Source organism: Macaca mulatta, chromosome 1 (genome assembly GCF_049350105.2).
Source record: "Macaca mulatta isolate MMU2019108-1 chromosome 1, T2T-MMU8v2.0, whole genome shotgun sequence".
Taxonomy (NCBI): domain Eukaryota; kingdom Metazoa; phylum Chordata; class Mammalia; order Primates; family Cercopithecidae; genus Macaca; species Macaca mulatta.
Window position 1 is genome coordinate 13,201,379 of NC_133406.1, and position 23,542 is coordinate 13,224,920.

The window sequence follows — 23,542 nt, forward strand, 5'->3', positions numbered from 1 at the left end:
AGTGATAAGTTCCCTGAGGCATTTATTTCCTGCACTTGTTAGGGTTCAGTGAGCCGAGATCCCGCCACTGCCCTCCAGCCTGGGCGACAGAGCGAGAATGTGTCTCAAAAAAAAAAGATAAAAAATAAAAATAAAAGACTGCTTGCCAGAGGAAGTGGGCAATCTTCGCCTAAAGATATGAAGTGCTAATGGTTAAACATCAGACCTCAGAGAAGACATATTTTAAACCGGGGAGTTTTCTCCAAGAGCACTCTGTAAACCACATCAGTGGGCAACTTAACGCACTTTGCTTGTCATTGGGTCAGATGGGAGTTTGAGGAATTGAGAGTAACATTTGGTATATAGACTTGGGACATAATACCTTGAATTATTTCTATTTCATAATTCTTGTGCAAAAAATTATGGGAGTTGTTGATTCTACAGCAATTCCTGTCAATTTGTAGATTATCTGCTTATTAATAGTTTGCATTGTTTGGTAGAACTTGAAAACTACCGAACGATTACAGTTCAGGCTTTTTCCCAGTACCTCTGGCGTTGCTGTCTCAGTGACTAGAAGGTGAGGCGGGTGGCCCTTGAAATGCCAAACCGCCTACCGCAGCAGTCTGCCAGTCGCGTGCTGGGCGCAGAGCCAGGGATGCAGCCAAAACATCCTGGGTTTAACCTACAGCTGCCACTCTCTGGAGGGACTGGTCTATTAGGGCATATGACACTGACAGTGCGCACTGTATACAAACCGTGTTTGAACAGGAGTCGGTTGGAAAATACACCACTGCACTGAATTACTTCTGCAGTGGCTTTGCAAAGCACTTTTTGTTTCTTGAAAGAAGCCGACGGTAACCATTAAAATATAGCTTTTTCCAGGTCCCAGAGGAAGGCTAGTGGTGCCTTGTGGGTAACCCTTTCTCCCTCTCCTGACTCCTTCCGTTATTTCTTTTATCCTCATCCTCTAGACCTACACAATGCGACAGGTTGACAGTCTGTGTTGAATGGAAGAGGCGGACGCCGCGCTTGTGTTTGGTGCTTCTCCAACGGCGCTCGCTCTCCCCAGGGTCTGACACTGCCCACTACGCAGAGCCCTCGGTGGTAGTGCGAACACAGGGTATAACCCCCCACCGCTGAGAAACCCAGACCCTGCCGCGGTCGCAGCCTTGAGGGTCGTCCCGCCCCTCTGCCTTCCCTATTGGCTCGGCGGTTCCACGCGTCACGCCTGCGACGCCGGCGCTGTCCTCCCAGAGGAGGCGGGGCTTACACGCGCGAGGCCGAGCCAAGAGCGCACGCGCAGACGAGCGGGTCTGGGTCCGGACGAGGGGAGGGAGGGGGTGGTGTTCTCGGTTTCCTGGGTTACCTGAGCGGGCGGGGGTGGGGTGTGCGCGGCGGCGGCAGCAGCGGCGTCGGCTCGGGGTTCTCCTGGACAGGGGGAGTGCGCGGCGGCCGCAGCTGCCACAGAACAGGTAAAGGCCGCCGCCGGGCGCCGACGCTGCCGGCAGAGGGTTCCGGGTCCCGGCCCCTCTGCGGGGCTTGGAGGGGAGGCGGTTTGGGGCTGGTGGCAGTCAGCCTGGGCTGAGGGCCGGGGCCGCCGGGCTGAGGGCGCGAGGGCACTTGGCCTGACGCGCCAGCTCAGGGCGTCCTCTCTGGCTTCTGGGCTCTGGGACTTCTCCTCGCGGCGCCGGGCCGCCTTTGACAGCCGCCGAGCCGGGGGCGGGAGCTCGGCTGGGCCCCTCCGGGCCATTGCAGCGGCTACTGGGCACTAACTTTATTTCGCAGCGCGCGGGGGGCGAGGTCGAGCAGGCTGACGGCACTGTGTTGCTACCTTTATTTTATTTTTTGATCCTGTGCCGCTGCACTACTCAGCCCAGCTGGGCCCGGCTGTCAGGTTGACGATGGGAGTGGACGGTTTCCGCGCCACCACCCAGCCGGTCATTCCCCGCGCTCTTGCACTGCGGTGCTCGCCCACCTGTCACCTCCACCGTGCGCCTCGGTCCGCGCTTTCCTCCTGTCCGCGACACCCTTCGACTGGGCGAGAGCCTCTCTTCCCAGGGGATCCCCTGAGACATCTGCCGTCTGTCTCCGGCATCACCGGAGCCTGACTGAGATGCCCCTTCGCTTCTGATGGGTTAAATAAACTGGGAAATTACCCAAGAAGACCCCGGTGTAAAGCCCAACGAAGGGGTTGCTTAATGGTCCAGGGGATACAGAGGCTTTAAGAAACATTTCCTTAACGCTACTTTTTATCTGGTTAAACAAAACAACAAAACATCCCCGATACGCTCAGTAGACCATACACACCCAGCGACAGCCCTTGATAGTTAATGGGGTTTGTTTGAAGCAGATAGAAAATTTTAAGGGAGTCGAATTCTGTGTTGAATGCGTTCGTGTTGAATTTGGGCCAGTGTTTCCTTGAAGATCAAATGCAGGTTGCATTTTCCTATTGTTTGTTTAACAGATTAATAGGACAAACTGAATTAGACTTTTCTTCCTGATGATTCTTGGCTCTTCTGCGCTATCACTTTAAAATTCCATGCCTACCCTGTGCTAATAAAGATGTTGACTTTAAGCTTTCAATTTATAGATGTAGTTGATTAATATGGGGTATCTGTTTTAAAGAGCTTTGTTAAGTAGCCAACAACTCTTTTTCTGATAGCTCTTTGCTGTCATCCATATTGTTACTACAAAGATTGGAGAATTTGGAGAAGAGAGGGCATAAGGAAAAATGAATTGCTGTAATTTAATTTACATGAAAATACTTCATAAACTATATAATTACATATATGTATTTAGTAAATATTTATTGAGCACCTACTGCGTGTTACTTTTCTAAGAAAATATAAATATCCTCTCCTTCATGGAGCTTGTATTCTAGTGGGGACCTCAGATAATAAACAAATAAAAAACGTGCTGTGTCAGATGGTGTTAAGTACTACAGAGAAAAAGCAGGGAAGAGGGAGGACAGGGAACGGGGAGAGGTTGGAATTTTAACTAGAGGCAGTCAGGGAAGGCTTCCTAGAGAAGATGACATTTGAGCCAAGACCAGAAGTAAGTGAGAGGTAATCCATGCACCTCTCTGAGGGAAGGATGTGCTAGCAGAGAGGAAGGCAGAAGGGCTCGCAGAAGCCCTGTGTGCTGGGCATGTTTGAGGACAGCAGAGAGGCTGATTTGGCTGTGGTGGAGAAAGCAAAGAGGAGTAGAAATAAAGTCAAAGAGGTTAGTGTGGTGGGAGATTAGACTGTGTAAGGCCTTGAAGCCCCTTTTAAGGACTTGAGTTTCTACTCTCAGTGAAAAGGGAGTCAACCCTTTGAGTAAAGAACCTTACCTTTTATTTATTTATTTATTTATTTATTTATTTATTTTGATGTGTTTATTTTATTTTATTTTTTATACTTTATGTTCTAGGGTACATGTGCACAATGTGCAGGTTTGTTACATATGTATACATGTGCCATGTTGGTGTGCTGCACCCATTAACTCGTCATTTACATTAGATATATCTCCTAATGCTATCCCTCCCCACCCCACCTCACAACAGGCCCCAGTGTGTGATGTTCCTCTTCCTGTGTACAAGTGTTCTCATTATTCAGTTCCCACCTATGAGTGAGAACATGCGGTGTTTGGTTTTCTGTTCTTGCAATAGTTTGCTGAGAATGATGGTTTCCAGCTGCATCCATGTCCCTACAAAGGACATGAACTCTTCCTTTTTTATGGCTGCAGAGTATTCCGTGGTATACATGTGCCACATTTTCTTAATCCAGTCTGTCATTGATGGACATTTGGGTTGGTTCCAAGTCTTTGCTATTGTGAATAGTGCCACAATAAACATATGTGTGCATGTGTCTTTACAGCAGCATGATTTATAATCCTTTGGGTATATACCCAGTAATGGGATGGCTGGGTCAAATGGTATTTCTAGTTCTAGATCCTTGAGGAATCGCCACACTGTCTTCCACAATGGTTGAACTAGTTTACAGCCCCACCAACAGTGTATAAGTTCCTATTTCTCCACATCCTCTCCAGCACCTGTTATTTCCTGACTTTTTAATGATCGCCATTCTAACTGGTGTGAGATGGAATCCCATTGTGGTTTTGATATGCATTTCTCTGATGGCTAGTGATGATGAGCATTTTTTCATGTGTCTGTTGGCTGCATAAATGTCTTTTGAGAAGTGTCTGTTCATGTCCTTTGCCCACTTTTTGATGGGGTTGTTTTTTTCTTGTAAATTTGTTGAGTTCTTTGTAGGTTCTGGATATTAGCCCTTTGTCAGATGAGTAGATTGCAAAAATTTTCTCCCATTCTGTAGATTGTTCACTACTGCCCAAGGTAGTTTATAGATTCAATGCCATCCCCATTAAGCTATCAATGACTTTCTTCACAGAATTGGAAAAAACCACTTTAAAGTTCATATGGAACCAAAAAAGAGCCCGCATTGCCGAGACAATCCTAAGCCAAAAGAACAAAGCTGGAGGCATCATGCTACCTGACTTCAAACTATACTATAAGGCTACAGTAACCAAAACAGCATGGTACTGGGACCAAAACAGAGATATAGACCAATGGAACAGAACAGAGCCCTCAGAAATAGTACCACACATCTACAACCATCTGATCTTTGACAAACCTGACAAAAACAAGAAATGGGGAAAGGATTCCCTATTTAATAAATGGTGTTGGGAAAACTGGCTAGTCATAAGTAGAAAGCTGAAGCTGGATCCCTACCTTACACCTTATACAAAAATTAATTCAAGATGGATTAGAGACTTAAATGTTAGACCTAAAACCGTAAAAACCCTAGAAGAAAACCTAGGCAATACCATTCAGGAAATAGGCATGGGCAAGGACTTCATGTCTAAAACACCAAAAGCAATGGCAACAAATGCCAAAATTGACAAATGGGATCTAACTAAACTTACCTTTTATTTTATTTTATTTTCGAGACAGGATCTCACTTTGTTTCCCAGGCTGCAGTGCAGTGGCATGATCACAGCCTACTGCAGCCCTGACTTCCCAGGCTCAGGTGATCTCACCTCAGCCTCTGAAGTAACTGGGACTTCAGGCACATATCACCCACTGTGCCCGGCTAATTTTTTGTAAAGATGGGGTTTCGCCATGTTGCCCAGGCTGGTCTCAAACTCCTGAGTTCAAGTGATCCATCCACCTTGGTGTGTCAACATTCTGGGATTATAGGCATGAGCTACTGCACTCGGCCCCAGGCTTGCCTTTTAAAAATGATCATTCTGGTGGCTGGATGGAGAATAGACTTTGTTGTAGGGTAAGGGTTGAGCAGGAGCAGAAGCTGGGATACCAGTCCGGAACTGTTGCCGTGATCCAGGCCAGAGATAATGTAGCTTGGACCAGAGTGGAATTGGTGGAGGTGATGAGAGGTCATTGATTTCAGGGTAAATTGAGGGTAGAGGATAAAAGACTCCAAAATGTAGTTCCGAGCGAGTAGAAAGATGGGGTACTTGTGTACTGGATTAGGTTTATAAGAGGAGTGGGTTTAGTGGGGAGAAGGTTGGGAGTTGGTTAGAAGACAATAAAATTAGACATCCAAGTTTTTAAAGAAAAAAATTATTCAGTGATACTTGTTTAAGAATGGTAAGTAAGACTTTATTCAGGACCATCTCAGTAGATATAGAGACCTCTGCAGAGTGGGTCCCTGCAGTAGGGGAGAGAGACTGGGCTCAACTCCGAATACAGCATGGGAAAATGGGAATTTATAGCCAAAGAGCAGTGTGGGGATCCGTGGATGGAAAATTGCTAAAAGGAAACAACAGGGATAAGGGGGATTCTGGCTAAGCTGACCTAACGAGATTCTTGCTGAAGACAGGCCAGGGTGATCAGACATTACCTGGGGAATGGTGGAGGATGAGGAACCTGATCAGATATTTAGGATGATTAGATATCCAGGATGTTATGCTAAACAGACTTAGCAGGGTTCTTTGCTAATACTGGATTTTGCAGGGAAGTGCATAGATGGGCCTCACAGAAAATTCAAAAGCCTAAGTAAGTTCGGCCAAGCAAAGAATTTTTGTCAGAGCCGAGATTATTAGTAGTAAACGCGCTTTGTTTTGAAGAAACATTTTACATTACCTTGACTATACCAGGGGGTTAAAATTTTCACCCATAAACAGCCAACTTTGGTTTCATGATTATTTTCTTCTTAGTTCTTTTGGACCAACTTAGTCATTCTTTTCCCAAGTGTAATTTTATTTTTGTTTGATTGCACTCACATAATGTCTTTGTTAGTTTCAGTTGTAGAGAAAGCCATATAGTCCAGAATTTCAGAGTACCTTTTTGGTCTGTTGCTGTATTTAACTTGAACACCTTCATCTGATTAATCTTTTCCTGAATTATCTTTAGTTGCCGGCTTAAGTTCAATATTTTTTTTTTTGAGACAGAGTCATTCTCTGGTTTCTCTTCATATTGTATAAATCTTTCACCTTTTACTAAAGATTTCTGTGGAGACAGAGTCCTGCTGTGTCACCTAGGCTGGAGTACAGAGGCGAGATCTTGGCTCACTGCAACCTCCACCTCCCGGGTTCAGCCAATTCTCCTGCCTCAGCTTCCAGAGTAGCTGAGACTACAGGCGTGTGCCACCACGCCCGGCTAATTTTTTGTATTTTTAGTAGAGGTGGGGTTTCATTGTGTTAGCCTGGATGGTCTCAATCTCCTGACTTCGTGATCTGCCCTCCTCGGCCGCCCACTGTGCTGGGATTACAGGCATGAGCCACTGTGCTGGACCAAGTTCAAGATTTTTAAGCCCTAAAATGTTATCAGGTGTGGCTTTACTTGGCCATTTGCAAAATTACAATGGAAATGACTCATTTTTAATACTTTGTAATGTCAAAAGACAAAATTACAACAAATTTAGCTTAAAGATCTTACTTCACTTTTATTTGCATTCTAGAATCAGGCAACACCTCATTCTATAAAATAGAACAAGTGTTCTGATGAGCCGAGCAGAAGTGGTTGGTTTTATGGTAGTCTTACCTTATCTTGAAGGGATGTGTGTGTGTGTGTGTGTGTGTGTGTGTGTGTGTGTGTTTTGAGATGGAGTCTTGCTGTGTTGCCCAGGCCAGAGTGCGGTGGTGTGATCTCAGCTCACTGCAAACTCTGGCTCCCAGGTCAAGCGATTCTCCTGCCTTAGCCTCCCAAGTAGCTGGGACTACAGGTGCCTGCCACCATGCCAGGCTAATTTTTGTAATTTTAGTGGAGATGTGGTTTCACCACGTTGCCCAGGCTGGTCTCAAACTCCTGACCTCAACTCATCTGTCCACCTTGGCCTCCCAAAGTGCTGGGATTACAGGCCTGAGCCACCGCACCCAGCCTTGGGGGGATATGTTCTAAGATCCCCAGTGGAAGCCTGAAATGGTGGATAGTACTGAATCCTATATACACTATAGAGCAGGATGGTATGAGACTTCATCATGCTACTCCGAACAGGGTGCAATTTGAAATTTTGAATTATTTCTGGAATTTTCCATTTAATATTTTCAGACCGCACTTGACCTCAGATAACTGAAACCTTGGAAAATGAATCTGTGGATAAAGGAGTACTACCATATAGACTGAAAAGGGGTGAGGAAAGCAGAAACAGAAAAGAAAAAGCAAATTGGTCATATGTCTAATTAAGGTTAAAGCAGATGGGACTTCCTTATGTCAGTCTTATCAGATCATATCATATCATATCAACTGGCATGTTTGGAATTTAACTACTAACTCCATCTCTCCTGATTGCTTGGAAGGTCAGATAAACAATTTAGTTTTGGCTTGGTGACGTGGAATTTCAGCATGAGTGACTCCATTTTTATTTGATCTGTTGGCCCTAGTGCAGGAGGAGCTCAGTCTAAACCAATGACCTCCTATAAATTTCATTTAACACTGATAAGTTAGTAATATGCAGGGATTAGCCTAATTCTTTTGTTTCAGTAAAGATGGCTTGAAATAAATGGGCCATCACATGTTAAATGGAGATCTTTTAAATCAAATTATATAGTATTTGTAGCAATAGAATTTGCCCCGTAAAACATGGATTAAAAAGTCTATCAGTCTCCGAAGCCAGGTGCTGTGGCTTGTGCCTATAGTCCCAGTTACTTGGGAGACTGAGGTGGGAGGATCGTTTGAGCCCATTCGAGTCCAGCCTGGGCAACACAGCAACACGTCATCTCTCTTTTTTTTTTTTGAGATGGAGTCTCACTCTGTTGCCCAGGCTGGAGTGCAGTGGCCCAATCTCGGCTCACTGCAAGCTCTGCCTCCTGGGTTCACGCCATTCTCCTGCCTCAGCCTCCCGAGTAGCTGGGACTACAGGTGCCCATCACCACCACGCCTGGCTAATTTTTTGTGTTTTTAGTAGAGATGGGGTTTCACCATGTTAGCCAGGATGATCTCAATCTCTTGACCTTGTGATCCGCCCCTCTTAGCCTCCCGAAGTGCTGGGATTAAAGGCGTGAGCCACTGTGCCCGGCCAACATGTCATCTCTAAACAAACAAAACATATGTATGTATATATCAGTCTCCTGGAATTTAAAGTCTGCACTTTAAGAACCAGGAAATAAGCTCATTTTTAAAAATGGATTTTCAACCTAAATATATCTTAAAAATGCGTAAAAATCTGTCAGATTAATAGCTAATTATAAACTGATCTTGGAGTCTTTGAGGACACTGTATTGTCTTTGATATTGCTTTCTTTTGCTGCTGCATCTCACCAGTATTTGGCTTTGTACCTCTTAATCCCCTGGCTTTATTTACAGTAATGAGAGAGGTCCGATATGTTTGGAAATGTTGAAGGCTTTCCAGGTGTAACTGCTGAAAAACAAAAGTCTTACCTAATAACATGAAAGATTAATGCTTAAAATTGATCATCTTAATCAAGAAAGGAATCAAATAATTTTCAAAAGGCTAGTCATTTGTTCCATTCAAATATGATTCTTTGAAATTAAAACACAAAATGGATGAGGACACAGGAGAGCTTTTCACTATTTTAACTGAATGGAAGAAATAAATGAACACTAAGGTAGAGTACTACACATATTAGAAATGTTTATAAAACTAATGCCACTCATCTTTAAAAAGCAGTGTTTATGTAACATTACTACTTAGCAATAACAAAGAATGAACTTTAGATCACACAACAACATGGATAAATCTCTAAATAATTACACAGCATGAAAAAAGCCAGACCAAAAAGAAAAAAAAAAAAGTACGTACTGCATTGTTGCATCTATAAAATTCTAGAAAATGCCTATTAATCTATAATGGCAGAAGGCAGATCAGTGCTGGCCTGGAGATCAGGTACAGAGGGAAGGGGCGGGAAAGAGGGAGAACAGTAGAGTACTAGGAATCTTCAGGGGGTACTAGATATGTTTGCTATCTTGATTTGATGATGGTTTCATGGGTGTACACATATGTTGAAACGTATCAAATTATGCACTTTAAATATGTGGTTTGTTACATGTCAGTTATACCTTAGTAAAGTCGTGTTTAAAAGTGGCTTGACCATGAAAAGACATGGAGAAATCTTCAGTGCATATCACTAAGTGAAAAAAGGCAACCTGAAAAGTCTGCATACTTTATGATTATAAGTATATGGCATTCTGGGAAAGGCAAAACTATGGAGACAGTAAAAAGATTAGTGGTGAAGAGAAGGAGGGATGAATAGGCAGAGCACTGAAGATTTTTCGGGCAGTGAAACTATTCTATAGATACCACAGTGGTGGCTACATGTCATTATACATTTGTCGAAACCCATAGAATATACAACATCAAGAGTGAATCCTAATGTAAACTGTGGACTTTGGGTGATAATGACCTGTCAGTGTAGGTTCATTGATTATAACAAATGTACCAGTTTAGGAGTGCTGTCCATAGTTGGGGAGGCTGTACATGTGTGAGAGCAGGGTATACATGGAAACTCTGTACTTCCCACTCTATTTTGCTGTGAACCTAAAACTCTTCTAAAAAATAAAGTCTTTTTTAAAAAAGAGGATAGAAGATTTTTTCCAGAAACCTGAAGAATTGCATATTTTACATTTTAAAATGGGGGGAGAGGAGGGTAAAGTCAAGAAACTGTATATTGAAAATCTTGACACTGATTGATTCCTAGAAAAGCTATAGACCAGCTTGCCAAGTGCTTAGTGATTTGTAATTAGAAAAGAAAGCACTGGTTGCTAAGACCCAGAATTTGTTTAAGAACAAGTCATATTAAGGTAACTTCATGCTTACTTATGCCAAATATATAATAGTATTTTTATGATAATCTTTGTATAGTACTTTATAACTTACAGAGTACATTCCCATTTATTATTTTATTTAACCCTCACAACATCCCTTTCAATTAGTGTAAGATGAGAAAGACCTCAACAGTAATAATCCCAGGAAGGCACAAAGGGGGCAGATGTGAGAGATTTTAGAAAGGCCTCGTGTAGTTATGGATAAAGGAGAGGGAGGAATCAAAGCAGGCTTTAAGGATTCTAGATTGTCTGAGGGTGAATGGTGATGCAGATAATTACTCATAATTTAAGAAATACGGGTGGAGGAGTGGATTTGGAGATGTGAAATCCATCGGTTTTCTTCAATTTGGTGGAATTAGCTGTTTTATTTCCTTTATTGAAACTGAGTCAGATATAAATACATTAAGAAAAAAAAGGCCTGGTGTTCAGGAGAGAAGCCTAAAACCCAATAAAACAATTTTCATTTATTCAGTAAATATATTCTTTCAAATCCTTTCGGTAATGTAGGGAGGTTAGTGGGTGGAGCTTGAGGAAGTAGATGTGATCATTGGAAAGGTTAGTTTGTTTTAAGGATGGAGAAGCCAAGAACACTTTAGTGGATTGAGGGAAACGGACCATTGAAGAGGAAGAAAATTGAAGTCACAAGAGATAGAAGATAATTGATCAAATGTAACCAGAGGAAATGGAAGAGTCAGGTCCAAGAGGACAAATGAAAGAGTTACCCTGAAGAAGAGGAATGATGTATCTTTTTGTTTAAAAACGAAAAGGAAATAGTGGGTAGATATAGATATAAGTTAGTATCCAGGATGGCATCTCTTTTCTCTGTGAAGTAAGATTATCTGCTGAGATTGAGAAGGAAGAACATGGGTTGGAGTATGCTTGAGGGCAAAAGAAAAGTTACTATTGAGATTGGAAAAGGGACTTAACTAGGGGCATGTGACCTCCTTGCTGAATCATGATGAATACCCTTCCAAGGCTTGAAATCACAAATGTACAGAGGCCAACAGGATGGTGAAGCAGTGTTCTCCAGCAGCCTGCCTGCTCCCACTCCCCTTCCCTGTCCCCCATAACAATGCAGAAAACAAATAGACTGAACCTGGACCACTCCCCTTCCCCACCCCCCATAACAATGCAGAAAACAAGGAGACTGAACCTGGTTTGAGATTGGAAGGGAAGATGTAATGGAAAACTTGAGTAGGGGGTAGTGGGAAGTCAAGGAATAGAGAGTGGTAATGAGGCTGCTAATTGAAGGGAATCCTACTTATTAAAGAACAAAGCCAAGCCAAGACAAGGCTGGTAAACGTGGATAATGAAGAGGATGAAGAATCTAAATGAGTAAAGGGCAGGATTAATGGAAATAAAAGAGTACTAGAGATGGAAAAATTGGCACATATGATGTGAGAATTCTCAATTTAAGATTCTGGAGTTAGAACAGTTTCAGGTGATGATAAGGGCCAAAGAATGACCAGTGATGGGTGGATAGCCAAGATTAATAGTGCTAATTATAACAATATTAATAAAAGCTACTATTCATTGAACACTGTGTAGTAGTCACTATACTAAATATTTTCCATAGGTTATTATGCTTCTGTTTCACATATTAGTATCAACATTTTACAGATGAGGAAACTGGGGGTCAGTGAGATTAAATAACTTTTCCCAAGGCACACAGCTAGGAAGTACCTGTGTCTTTCTGAGTCCTTCTAGCTTTGAAGCACTTATGCCTGACTACTAAACCAGGCTAGCCTTCTGCAAAGTAGGGGTCATTGAAGAAGAAAAAGGCAAAGAGCTTTAAGTCCTGTGTGTCGGGATTAATTGTTCTTATGGATAATGAAGTCTTCAGAATATATAGCTCCTGTATGGAAAGGAAGATAGTAATATGACAACATTCCCAGTAAATGGAGATGGCTGACTCAAAGGTCAGTAGGTGACAACTATAAATATAGCTATAATATAATCTTAAAAGTAGATAAAATCAAATAATAATGACTTACAAGTCATCTTGGGAAACTAGGAGAATACTGACTTGTCTTCCTGGCCCCCAATGTGATGCATATGAAAATATTAACCATTCATTTCTTAACCCTCTGTTCTCTCTTGACTTGTGAAATTTTATGTATATATATGTGTGTATGTGTATAATTACATGTTTATTTGTGTATATATATTTACATGTGTGTGTGTATATATATATACCTGTGGGCACGTGCACGCGTGTGTGCCGCGCACACACACACACACACACCTCTTTTTTGGTTTTCCTCCTACCCCTCTAACCACTCCTTCTGAGTCTCCTTGGCTGGATTCTTCTTTGCCAGCTCCTTCATGTTGGTGAGCCTCTAGATTCTCTCCTCCTCCTCACTTCTCTTCCTTTGTGCTTTCCTTTGATGATCTCATCTATTTCTAAGGTTTCATATACCATCTATATGTTAATGTCTTTTGAATGTTCATCTAGAGATGAATCTAGAACTTTCTTCAAATCCCAAGATCCTTATATAGGAAGATGTACCCAGAAGAAATAGCCCATGATATTTCAGGGCAATATCATGTGACTAGAAAAAAACATCTTAGGCTAGTAATCTCCACTCATGCCCATCTAGTTCAGGGCTCAGTTCACTTATTCTGAACATCCACAACCCATTTCTAAGGTGATAGCTTCTCTGGTTACTTATCACTGGTATGACCAAACATCTTGATTTGCCTAAGATGGGTCTGGTTTATGCTTATTGTTCGAGACCAACCTGGCCAACTTGGTGAAACCCTGTCTCTACTAAAAATACAAAAAATTAGCTAGGTGTGGTGATGCATACCTGTAATCCCAGGTACTGAGGAGGCGGAGGCGCAAGAATCGCTTGAACCTAGGAGGTGGAGGCTGCAGTGAGCCGAGATTGCACCACTGCACTCCAGCCTGGGCAACAAGAGTGAGATTACATCTCAAAAAAAAAAAAAAAAAAAAAAAATCAGTGTATCCTGTGTGACTTGTAAGAGCTGCTTATATCCATTAGCTCACTTTTATCCTACTTTTCATATTTGAGTGTCTAGACTTCATGGCACGTTTACTGTATTATGACTTAGAGTTTGTTCAAGATTAAAATCTTTTGCCATTTCCTGAATTTCTGCTTAATGATGCTTCCAAAGACAGTAATACTGATAATTATTCTTGAAATATTTCTCTATTAGCCTTATTTAAACATTTTGGAGACTGTTTCTAAAGTCATTTGTTCCACATTACTGAAATATATTTATTTTCTCTTCACCTTATTTTTTTAAAAATAGAACCCAGTAAGGCAGTTTTGATAAAACCTGATTATGCACAGTTTAAGGAAACATTCAAGATGTATAATTTTAATCTTAAATTAATCTTGATACTTACTACATTTTCTGAATGTTGTATTCTCATAAAAGTTCACAACCCAAAGAGGTCTTTAGAGATCATCTAGTTTTTGTTTTTTAAATCTCTGTAAGAATAATGGGCATCAGAAAGGTTAAGCACCTTGCCTGAGATCCTAAAGAGAACAAGGCAAAACAGAAAACTGAGAATCTCTTGACTTTTAGTCTACTATTCTTTCTGTTATACTACCAACCTTTTGAAAATTTTAATGTATTTTAAGAAAGTGATCTCATAACCAAAAGATGCCTGTGCATCATAGAAACCCAAAGTGTTTGGTTTTCAGTATGTAATTTGCTTATTTTAACCCTTTAACTTTAACCTTTTTTTCTTCACACAAGTCTACATTTAGACCACAGTGATAGAAATTACCCAGTATTTACTGATAGAAACTACCCAGTGTGGTAGGAAAAAAAATTATGTGGGTGGAATTTGAAATGCCCTTGCTCAGAAAATATTTATATGTATTCCTTTCTTATTTGTGTTCTGTGCCCTGCTCCCCTAACTATCCATCTCCACACATGATTATAGAACAATACATTCAGCCACCGGATCTCAGTTTGAACTTGTGGTTATCTTTCTTGGTGTGAAACGTTTTACAACAGTAAACACATTTTTCTGTAATTGACTGCCTCAATTATTATTTTTCTTTCTTTTGAAGGGAAACTAATTTTTTGTGTGTCTTAAGAATTGTGAAATAAGAGGGAACGTGCTATCTATACATGCAAGGTATATTTAAAGCTTATAAATATCTGTGTTCAGTATGTCTAAAACTTATTTTGCAGAATCTTCTAAAACTTATTTTGCAGAATCTTTAACCTTATGCAAAATATTTATGAAAAAAGTTTATTATTGTAGTACAGCTACATAAATGATTTTCATTATTTTCATTTCACATTTAGGATAAGGCTCCAAGCTGTGGTTTTGGCATTCCTCAGGAGGTGTGGAAAACCATTATGCTTATAATTGATTTTCAAGAACGTTTAAACTGTGTGCTCTAAATTATAATCTTTAACATAGTATGAATAAGCATCTAAAATTTTATTGCTGAAGGTTTTGGTTTTAATATGAAAAATGTTTGGTGAGGTTTTTCGGTGTTTCAGTAGTGCCTTAAATGCTTATTGTGGAATAGAGAAAGGCTTTTGTAAATGTGTCTATTCGTTTCTCACAGCCTTAGCTGTGGGAAGATTTCCTAAAGGTATTTGAATACTAAAATGTTTTCTATCAAAGTTAGTATTAAATGAATTGGTGTTTATTTATTGAACTCTTATATCTGTGGTACTGCGTTAGATGCTAATATTTTTCTGATCAAATAAGATCTGGTTTCCTTTCTTAAGAAAAGTATAATCTAGTTTTAAAAGAAACAATACAATACAGTGTGATGAGTGATAAGATAGAGGCATGTGGAAAAGTAATTAATTGAGAATTAATGGGAATTTCCATAGCAACATGATAAATTAATTGAGAAAGTGTATACCCTTTGAAGGAAGTCCAGGGTGGTACAACACGTTATGTGTTGGGAGTTTGGAGAGGCTAAATTGTGGCAGGTATTGCGTACTTTGATAATACGCAGTTGGGATCTTCTTCCCTATGAATTGGAGTGACGTTTGTCATTCCAAGGGATATGAGTGACATTTTTAGTGGTTGTATATTTAGATTAGACAAAAAGTAGACCAGACAAGGTGATCAAGTAGGAGGTTGTTAGTATTGCAAGTAAGAGAGGAGTTGAAGGTCTAAGGATGCTTAGGTGTAAGATTAGAAGGGAAGGACCAGATTCAAGGTGATGATGATAATATCAAATAACTATTGATCTTCCTGCAATCTGCAGGCACTGTGCTATGCATTTTACATAAGTTATCTCATTTAATGTTGATATTCACAACAACTGCAGGTACTCTTATGAACTCAGTTGTATAGATGAGAAACTGAAGCTTAGAGGAAGTCAAGTACGCAAGGTCATAGAGCAGCAGATGCAGAGGTGAACCAGTAAGCAGTCAAGTGGGAGAATTGACTAGGCGCTAGATGAAGTGCTGTTCTGGTTTCTCACCTCAGTGACTGGGTAGAGACCATTAACTGAAAGAGGAATGAAGAAGGAAGAGCTGGCTTATTGGAGAGAAAAATCAATGTTTGCTTTGGAGAATAGAAATTTGTATATAGAATACAAAGGGATTGCATGAGTCTGAATCCTGGCTCTGACACTTAGTAACTCTGCGACTTTGAGCAATGACCTAACCTTACTGTGCTTCGGTTTCCAATATGTGTCACCCAGGGGTAATAATTACTTAGGAGATTGTTTGGAGGAGTAAACTAACTACTTACCTAGAATGCTTACAGTAGTGCCTGATGTGTAGTAATAAATCACTGTAGGTGTTAGCCAGGTTATCATCATCATCATGCTATAAAAATCCAAAGGTCTGTTTTGAGGAGGGATGAAGTAGTCAGCGTAAAACATTTAGCACATTCCTTCTAACAGGGATAGAAAGCCGGGGAGATGATTTACCTGGATGAACCTTCATAGTTCCTTTAAATGCTGTCTCTCTCTCTGTAACTACAATGTCTCAGAATTTCCACCCTTTTTTGGTGCTCAGGGCCGAACACAGGTTCTTCCTGAGTTCTATACCTGGTTGCCGAATTTGTTTTTAGGAAAAATGAACTACCTGTTGAAAGGTTTAAGTTTGGTGCATTTTAGTGTGACTTCCTCTGAATTTCTATTAAAATTTTGCCTGGCTGCCCTGTGCCTGAGTTTCCGTTATTTCCTGCCCAGCTTGTCCTGCAACGAGCCAGAGTAACCTCTCCTCCCTAGGTCAGCCCCAGGTTTCAAGGCAGCTGGAATGGCGTGTTAACCAAGATTTCACGGGCTTGGGGAGAGGGGCAGGGAAATAGGGAAATAGGCAGTGTTGTTTCTTGACACCCTGAAATACGGAAAAATAATAGGTACACTTTTCTGGGCCATTGCTTTCTTAGATTTCCATTCTTCCCCCAGAACTGCTGCTCCACTGCTGCTGTACATGTTTTTTTTTTTTTTTTTTTTTTTTTTTTTAGTTTTCTTTACAAAATTCTACATAAATTGGAAATATTTCATTAAACACATTTTTCTACTTTAACTTAGCCTAAATGCATAATACAGAATAAATATAGGAACAGCACAACCATTTATTTCCATATTCACTAGTTAAGGATTATTATATTCCCACATTTTAAATACAGAACATCTAGTTCAGAGCCAACTCTTACCCCTCTGACGCTGAAATTTCTGATGCTGTTTAGAGCTGAAGGTGTTACTTTTTGTTAAAATGTAAATACTTCTTTTCAAGAGGAACAACATTTTTTTTTTCCAAGTCATTTACTTTTTGGTATAAATGTACAGTGTAGAAACATGGAAAAAGATAACAAAGCTGTAAAACACCTGGAGAAGTTTGGGGAGGGGCAAGAAGTTTGTGGTGCTTGGAGGCCTGCTTGGGAGTTGGCACTAAGTACAGCTGTAATTAGTCCTGTCCACAGGGAAAACTGTCTAATTACAGTTGTAAGTTGTGCCAGACCTAATCACTAAAATGCTCTGAAAGATAGAATTCTGAAAGATATAGTTTGGTTGTGAGTAGTCTGTCAAAAATTGCATGCAATATTAGGAAAAACATTGGATAGGAATCTGCAGACGTAGCTGTTAAGTCCTCTGACTTTTGGGAAATCTCTTAACCTCTGTCTGCCTTAGTTTATCTGTAAAATTTTGAGGGAGGTGATATGGTCATTAACCCAGAGGTCGTTTAACTCTCTGAATGTTGATTGTAGAATGGATTCTCATTTTAAAATAATTTATTACATGCGAACTCTGGCAGTTTCCTTTATTGTCAGTCAGCTTGTCACTTACCTCAGTCTTAGTTGAAAAAATTTGTTTTGAGTATGGCAGTTACATCTTACATATGTCTGTGTTCCAGAGGCTCATTTCTAAGATGGTTGTTTAGAATGTTTAGAATGCATAAGATTTGCCCTTACAGACAAAATAAACTACAGTATACCTGAGTGTTGCATTGTGAGACTTCCCCGGGAAAAAGGTCTGGCAAAGTGCTGAGATTACCTCAACAAGTGTAACTGGCTTACTGTTTGCCTTACGTGCTGCTATCCTACTTTTGGAGCCCTTTCCCCAGATCGTTGGAGCTACCACAAATGGCTTGGAGGTACAGGAATCTCTTCTCCCTCCCTGACAGGCAGGGTGCTGGGGGAGAACGGGGCAAAATATATCGCTAGCAATTCAAGTTGGAACTCTGAATTCATTTTCCAATTGAGGTATGAGTTGTTACTAAGATTCTGTAGGGTCTGTAGTTAAAGCCTTAATAGCATTTCCTTCCTGAAGCTGTCCCAATGTTAGTATCTACGGAACTGGAGACCACAATCCTAACTTCCTAAGAATACATGACATCTTAACTTCTAGTCAGATGCTCCTTAATGCACTATTCAGAGAAGCAAGTTCAGTGGTTGTCAAGAAGGGCCTGGGCTGTAAACAACTGCTGTCACTTCTTTTAAAGTTAATAGATTCAGTGAAAGTTGAACATACCCCCAAGTATGGTGAATGAATAGTCAGTAAATATGGGATCATGATTTGTCTTATGGAAGATTTCAGTTTGTGAAACCATTCGTATTATTGTTAAAGTGGTTTTCATGAATTTTCTTATGCAGTTATTTAATTTAGAACTTTAAGTGTCATATCTTTCCCTGATCTGCATTTTAAATTCCAAGAGGAATTTGATCACACAAAGCCCATTACATATTTTAATTTCCCTTATTTAGTGAGTACCAGCTTTTGCTTCAGTATTCTTGAGAGTGTATTTATTATACACTACAAAATAGATTATAAAGATTTTTATATTAATAAAAGTAAACATATAAAAATAAATTCCTAATGAACTTTCTGTTTTGTCTTTAGTTAGGAATCATTCTTTTTTTTCCAATAAACATTTTATTTTTAATTTTTATTATTTTTAGTTTTTCCATAAGTTATTGGGGTACAGGTGGTATTTGGTTACATGAATAAGTTATTTAGTGGTGATTTGTGAGATTTGGGTGTACCTATCACCCAAGCAGTATACACTGTACCATATTTGTAGTCTTTTAATCCCTTGCTCCCCTCCCTTTCTTCCCCCCAAGTCCTCAAAGTCCATTGTGTCATTCTGTGCCTTGGCGTCCTCATAGCTTAGCTCCCACATATCAGTGAGAACATACGATGTTTGGTTTTCCATTCCCAAGTTACTTCACTTAGAATAATAGTCTCCAGTCTCATCCAGGTCACTGCAAATGCTGTTAATTCATTCCTTTTTATGGCTGCGTAGTATTCCATCATACATATATGTACATACATACATACACACACACATACATATATATACCTACCACAGTTTCTTTATCCACTTGTTGATCGATGGGCATTTGGGTTGGTTCCATGATTTTGCAATTGTGAATTGTGCAGCTGTAAATGTGTAAGTATCTTTTTTGAATAATGACTTCTTTTCCTCTGAGTAGATACCCAGTAGTAGGATTGCTGGATCCAATGGTAGTTCTACTTTTAGTTCTTTAAGGAATCTCCATATTGTTTTCCATAGAGGCCATACTAGTTTACATTCCCACCAGCAGTGCAAAAGTGTTCCCTGTTCACCACATCCACGCCAACATCTACTGTTTTTGGATTTTTTGATTATGGCCATTCTTGCAGGAGTGAGATGGTATCACATTGTGGTTTTGATTTGTATTTCCCTGATCATTAGTGATGTTGAGCATTTTTTCATGTGTTTGTTGGCCATTTATATATCTTCTTTTGAGAACTGTCTATTCATGTCCTTAGCCCACTTCTTGATGGGATTATTTTTTTCTTACTGATTTGTTTGAGTTTGTTGTAGATTCTGGATATTAGTCCTTTGTCAGATGTATAGATTTTGAAGATTTTCTCCCAATTCTGTGGCTTGTTTACTCTGCTGACTGTTCCTTTTGCCATGCAAAAGCTCTTTAGTTTAATTAGGTCCCAGCTATTTATCTTTGTTGTTATTGCATTTACTTTTGGGTTCTTGATTATGAAATCCTTGCCTAAGCCAATGTCTAGAAGAGTTTTTCCAATGTTATCTTCTAGAATTTTTACACTTTCAGGTCTTAGGTTTAAGTCCTTAGTACATGTGTAGTTGATTTTTGTGTAAGGTGAGAGATGAGGATCCAGTGTCATTCTCCTACGGGTGGCTAGCCAATTATTCCCATTTGTTGAAAAGAATGTCCTTTCCCCACTTTATGTTTTTGTTGGCTTTGTCAAAGATCAGTTAGCTGTAAGTATTTGGGTTTATTTCTGGGTTCTCTATTGTGTTCCATTGGTCTATGTGCCTATTTTTATATCATTACCACACTATTTTGGTGACTATGGCCTTACAGTATAGTTTGAAATCAGGTAATGTGATGCCTTCAGATTTGTTCTTTTTGCTTAGTCTTGCTTTGGCTATGTGGGCTCTTTTTTGGTTCCATATGAATTTTAGAATTTTTTTTCTAATTCTGTGAAGAATGGTAGTGGTATTTTGATGGGGATTGTATTGAATTTGTAGATTGCTTTTGGCAATAGTATAGTCATTTTCACAATATTGATTCTACCCTTCCATGAGCATGGGATGTGTTTCCATTTGTTTGTGTCATCTGTGATTTCTTTGAGCAGTGTTTTGTAGTTTTCCTTGTAGAGGTCTTTCAATTCCTTTGTTTAGGTGTATTCCTAAGTATTTTTTTTTTTTTTTTGAGCTATTGTAAAAGGGGTTGAGTTCTTTATTTGATTCTCCACTTGTTTGCTGTTGGTGTATAGAAGAGCTACTGACTTGTGTACATTAATCTTGTATCCAGAAACTTTGTTGAATTCTTTTATTGGTTGCATGAGCTTTCTAGAAGAGTCCTTAGGGTTTTCAAGGTAAACAATCATATTGTCAGCAAACAGTGAAAGTTTGACTGCCTCTTTACTGATTTTGATGCTCGTTATTTCTTTCTCTTTTCCTGCTGCTCTGGCTAGGACTTCCAGTACTGTGTTAAGGAGGAATGGTGAAAGTGGGCATCCCTGTCTTGTTTTAATTCTCAGAGGGAATGCTTTCAACTTTTCCCCATACAGTATTATGTTGGCTGTGGGTTTGTCATAGATGGCTTTTAAAGATGGCTTTTATTACATTAAGGTACGACCCTTGTATGCCGATTTTGCTGAGAATTTTCATAAAGGATGCTGGATTTTGTTGAATGCTTTTTCTGCATCTATTGAGATGATCATGTGATTTTTGTTTTTAATTCTGTTTATGTGGTGTATCACATTTATTGACTTACGTATGTTAAACCATTCCTGCATCCCTGGTGTGAAACCCACTTGATCATGGTGGATTATCTTTTTGATATATTGTTGGATTCTGTTAGCTAGTATTTTGTTAAAGATTTTAGCATCTGTGTTCATCAAGGATATTGGTCTGTACTTTTCTTTTTTGGTTATGTCCTTTCCTGGTTTTGGTATTAAGGTGATGCTGGCTTCATATAATGAATTAGGGAGGATTCCCTCTTTCTCTGTCTTGTGGAATAGTGTCAAAAGGATTGGTACCAATTCTTCTTTAAATGTCTGGTAGAATTCTGCCTTGAATCTGTCTGGTCCTGGACTTTTTTTTTTAGTGGTAATTATTAAATTACCATTTCAATCTAGCTGGGTCTGTTCAGGGTATCTAATTCTTCCTGATTTAAGCTAGGAGGGTTGTAGTTTTCCAGGAATGTATCCATCTCTTCTAGACTTTCTAGTTTATGTCTGTAAATGTATTCACAGTAGCCTCGAATGATCCTTTGTATTTCAGTGGTATCAGTTATAATATCTCCCGTTTCATTTCTTAATGAAGTTATTTGGATTTTCTCTCTTCTTTTCTTGGTTAATCTTGCTAATGGTCTATCAATTTTATTTATCTTCTCAAAGAACCAGCTTTTTGTTTCATTTATCTTTTGTATTTTTTGTTTGTTTGTTTCAATTTGATTTAGTTCTGCTCTGATCTCGGTTATTTCCTTTCCTCTGCTGGGTTTGGATTTGCTTTGTTCTAGTTTCTCTAGTTCCTTGAGGTGTGACCTTAGATTGTGCTCATTCAGACTTTTTGATGTAGGCATTTAGAACTGTGAACTTTCCTCTTAGCACCACTTTTCCTCTATCACAGAGGTTTTGATAGGTTTTGTCATTATCGTCATTCAGTTTGAAGAATTTTTAAATTTCCGTCTTGATTTCGTTTTTGACCCAATGCTCATTCAGGAGCAAGTTATTTAATTTCCATGTATTTGCATGGTTTTGAAGCTTCCTTTTGGAGTTGATTTCCAGTTTTATGCTGCTGTGGTCTGAGAGAGTGCTTGATATAATTTCAATTTTCTTAAATTTATCGAGACTCGCTTTGTTGCCTGTCATATGATCTATCTTGGAGAAAGTTCCATGTACTGTTGAATAGAATGTATATTCTGCAGTTGTTGTATGAAATGTCTGTATATATCTGTCAAGTCCATTTGTTCCAAGGTATAGTTTAAATTCATTGTTTCTTTGTTGACTTTCTGTCTTGATGACCTGTCTGGTGCTGTCAGTGGAGTATTGAAGTCCCCCACTATTATTGTGTTGCTGTCTATCTCATTTCTTAGGTCTATTAGTAATTGTTTTATAAATTTGGGAGCTCCAGTGTTAGGTGCATAAATGTTTAGGATTGTGATATCTTCCTGTTGGACAAGGCCTTTTACCATTATATAATGTCCCTGTTTGTCTCTTTTAACTGCTGTTGCTTTAAAATTTGTTTTGTCTAATATAAGAATACCCTGCTAGCTTTTGGTGTCCATTTGCATGAAATGCCTTTTCCCACCCCTTTACCTTATGTGAGTCCTTATGTGTTAGGTGAGTCTCCTGAAGGCAATAGATGGTTGGTGAATTCTTATCCATTCTGTGGTTCTGTATCTTTTAAGTGGAGCATTTAGGCCATTTACATTCAATGTTAGCATTGAAATGTGAGGTATGTTTGCATTCATCATGCTCCTTGCTGCCTGTGTACTTTTTGTTGTTGTTGTTGTTGTTTTGTTTTTGCTTTTTAACTTGCATTTTTGTTTTATAGGTCCTGTGTGATTTATGCTTTAAAGAGGTTCTGCTTTGATGTGTTTCCAGGATTTGTTTCAAGACTTGGAGCTCCTTTTAGCAGTTCTTCTAGTGGTGGCTTGGTGATGACGAAGTCTCTCAGCATTTGTTTGTCTGAAAACGACTGTATCTTTCCTTCATATATGATGCTTAATTTTGCTGGATACAAAATTCTTAGCTGATAATTGTTTTGTTTGAAGAGGCTGGAGATAGGGCCCCAATCTCTTCTAGCTTATAGGGTTTCTGCTGAGAAATCTGCTGTTAATCTCATAGGTTTTCCTTTATAGGCTACCTGGTGCTTCTGTTTCACAGCTCTTAAAATTCTTTCCTTTGTCTTTTTTTTTTTTTTTTTTTTTTGAGATGGAGTCTCACTCTGTCACCCAGGCTGGAGTGCAGTGGCCGGATCTCAGCTCACTGCAAGCTCCGCTCCCCAGGTTTATGCCATTCTCCTGCCTCAGCCTCCCAAGTAGCTGGGACTACAGGCGCCCGCCACCTCGCCCAGCTAGTTTTTTTTTTTGTATTTTTTAGTAGAGACGGGGTTTCACTGTGTTAGCTAGGATGGTCTCGATCTCCTGACCTCATGATCCGCCTGTCTCGGCCTCCCAAAGTGCTGGGATTACAGGCTTCAGCCACCGTGCCCAGCCTCTTTCCTTCATCTTAACTTTGGATAACCTGATGACAATGTGCCTATTCGAAGACCTTTTTGCGATGAATTTCCCAGGTGATCTTTATGCTTCTGTATTTGGATGTCCATGTCTCTAGCAAGGCCAGGGAAGTTTCCCCCAATATGTTTTTGAAGCTTTTAGAAT

At 39.8% G+C, this 23,542-nt stretch overlaps 1 protein-coding gene and 1 pseudogene across 1 annotated transcript in view; both read left to right on the plus strand.

The window, feature by feature from the left end:
- Positions 1 to 1,261: 1,261 nt before the first annotated feature.
- The window catches only part of LYST (lysosomal trafficking regulator), a 200,111-nt gene continuing 177,830 nt past the window's right edge, over positions 1,262 to 23,542 (plus strand). Inside the window, exon 1 of the mRNA XM_015126904.3 lies at positions 1,262 to 1,451. The gene's annotated coding sequence lies outside the window, so the exon portion shown is untranslated. The remainder of the gene's footprint in view (positions 1,452 to 23,542) is intronic.
- Positions 6,408 to 6,457, plus strand: LOC114674786 (U5 spliceosomal RNA; annotated as a pseudogene).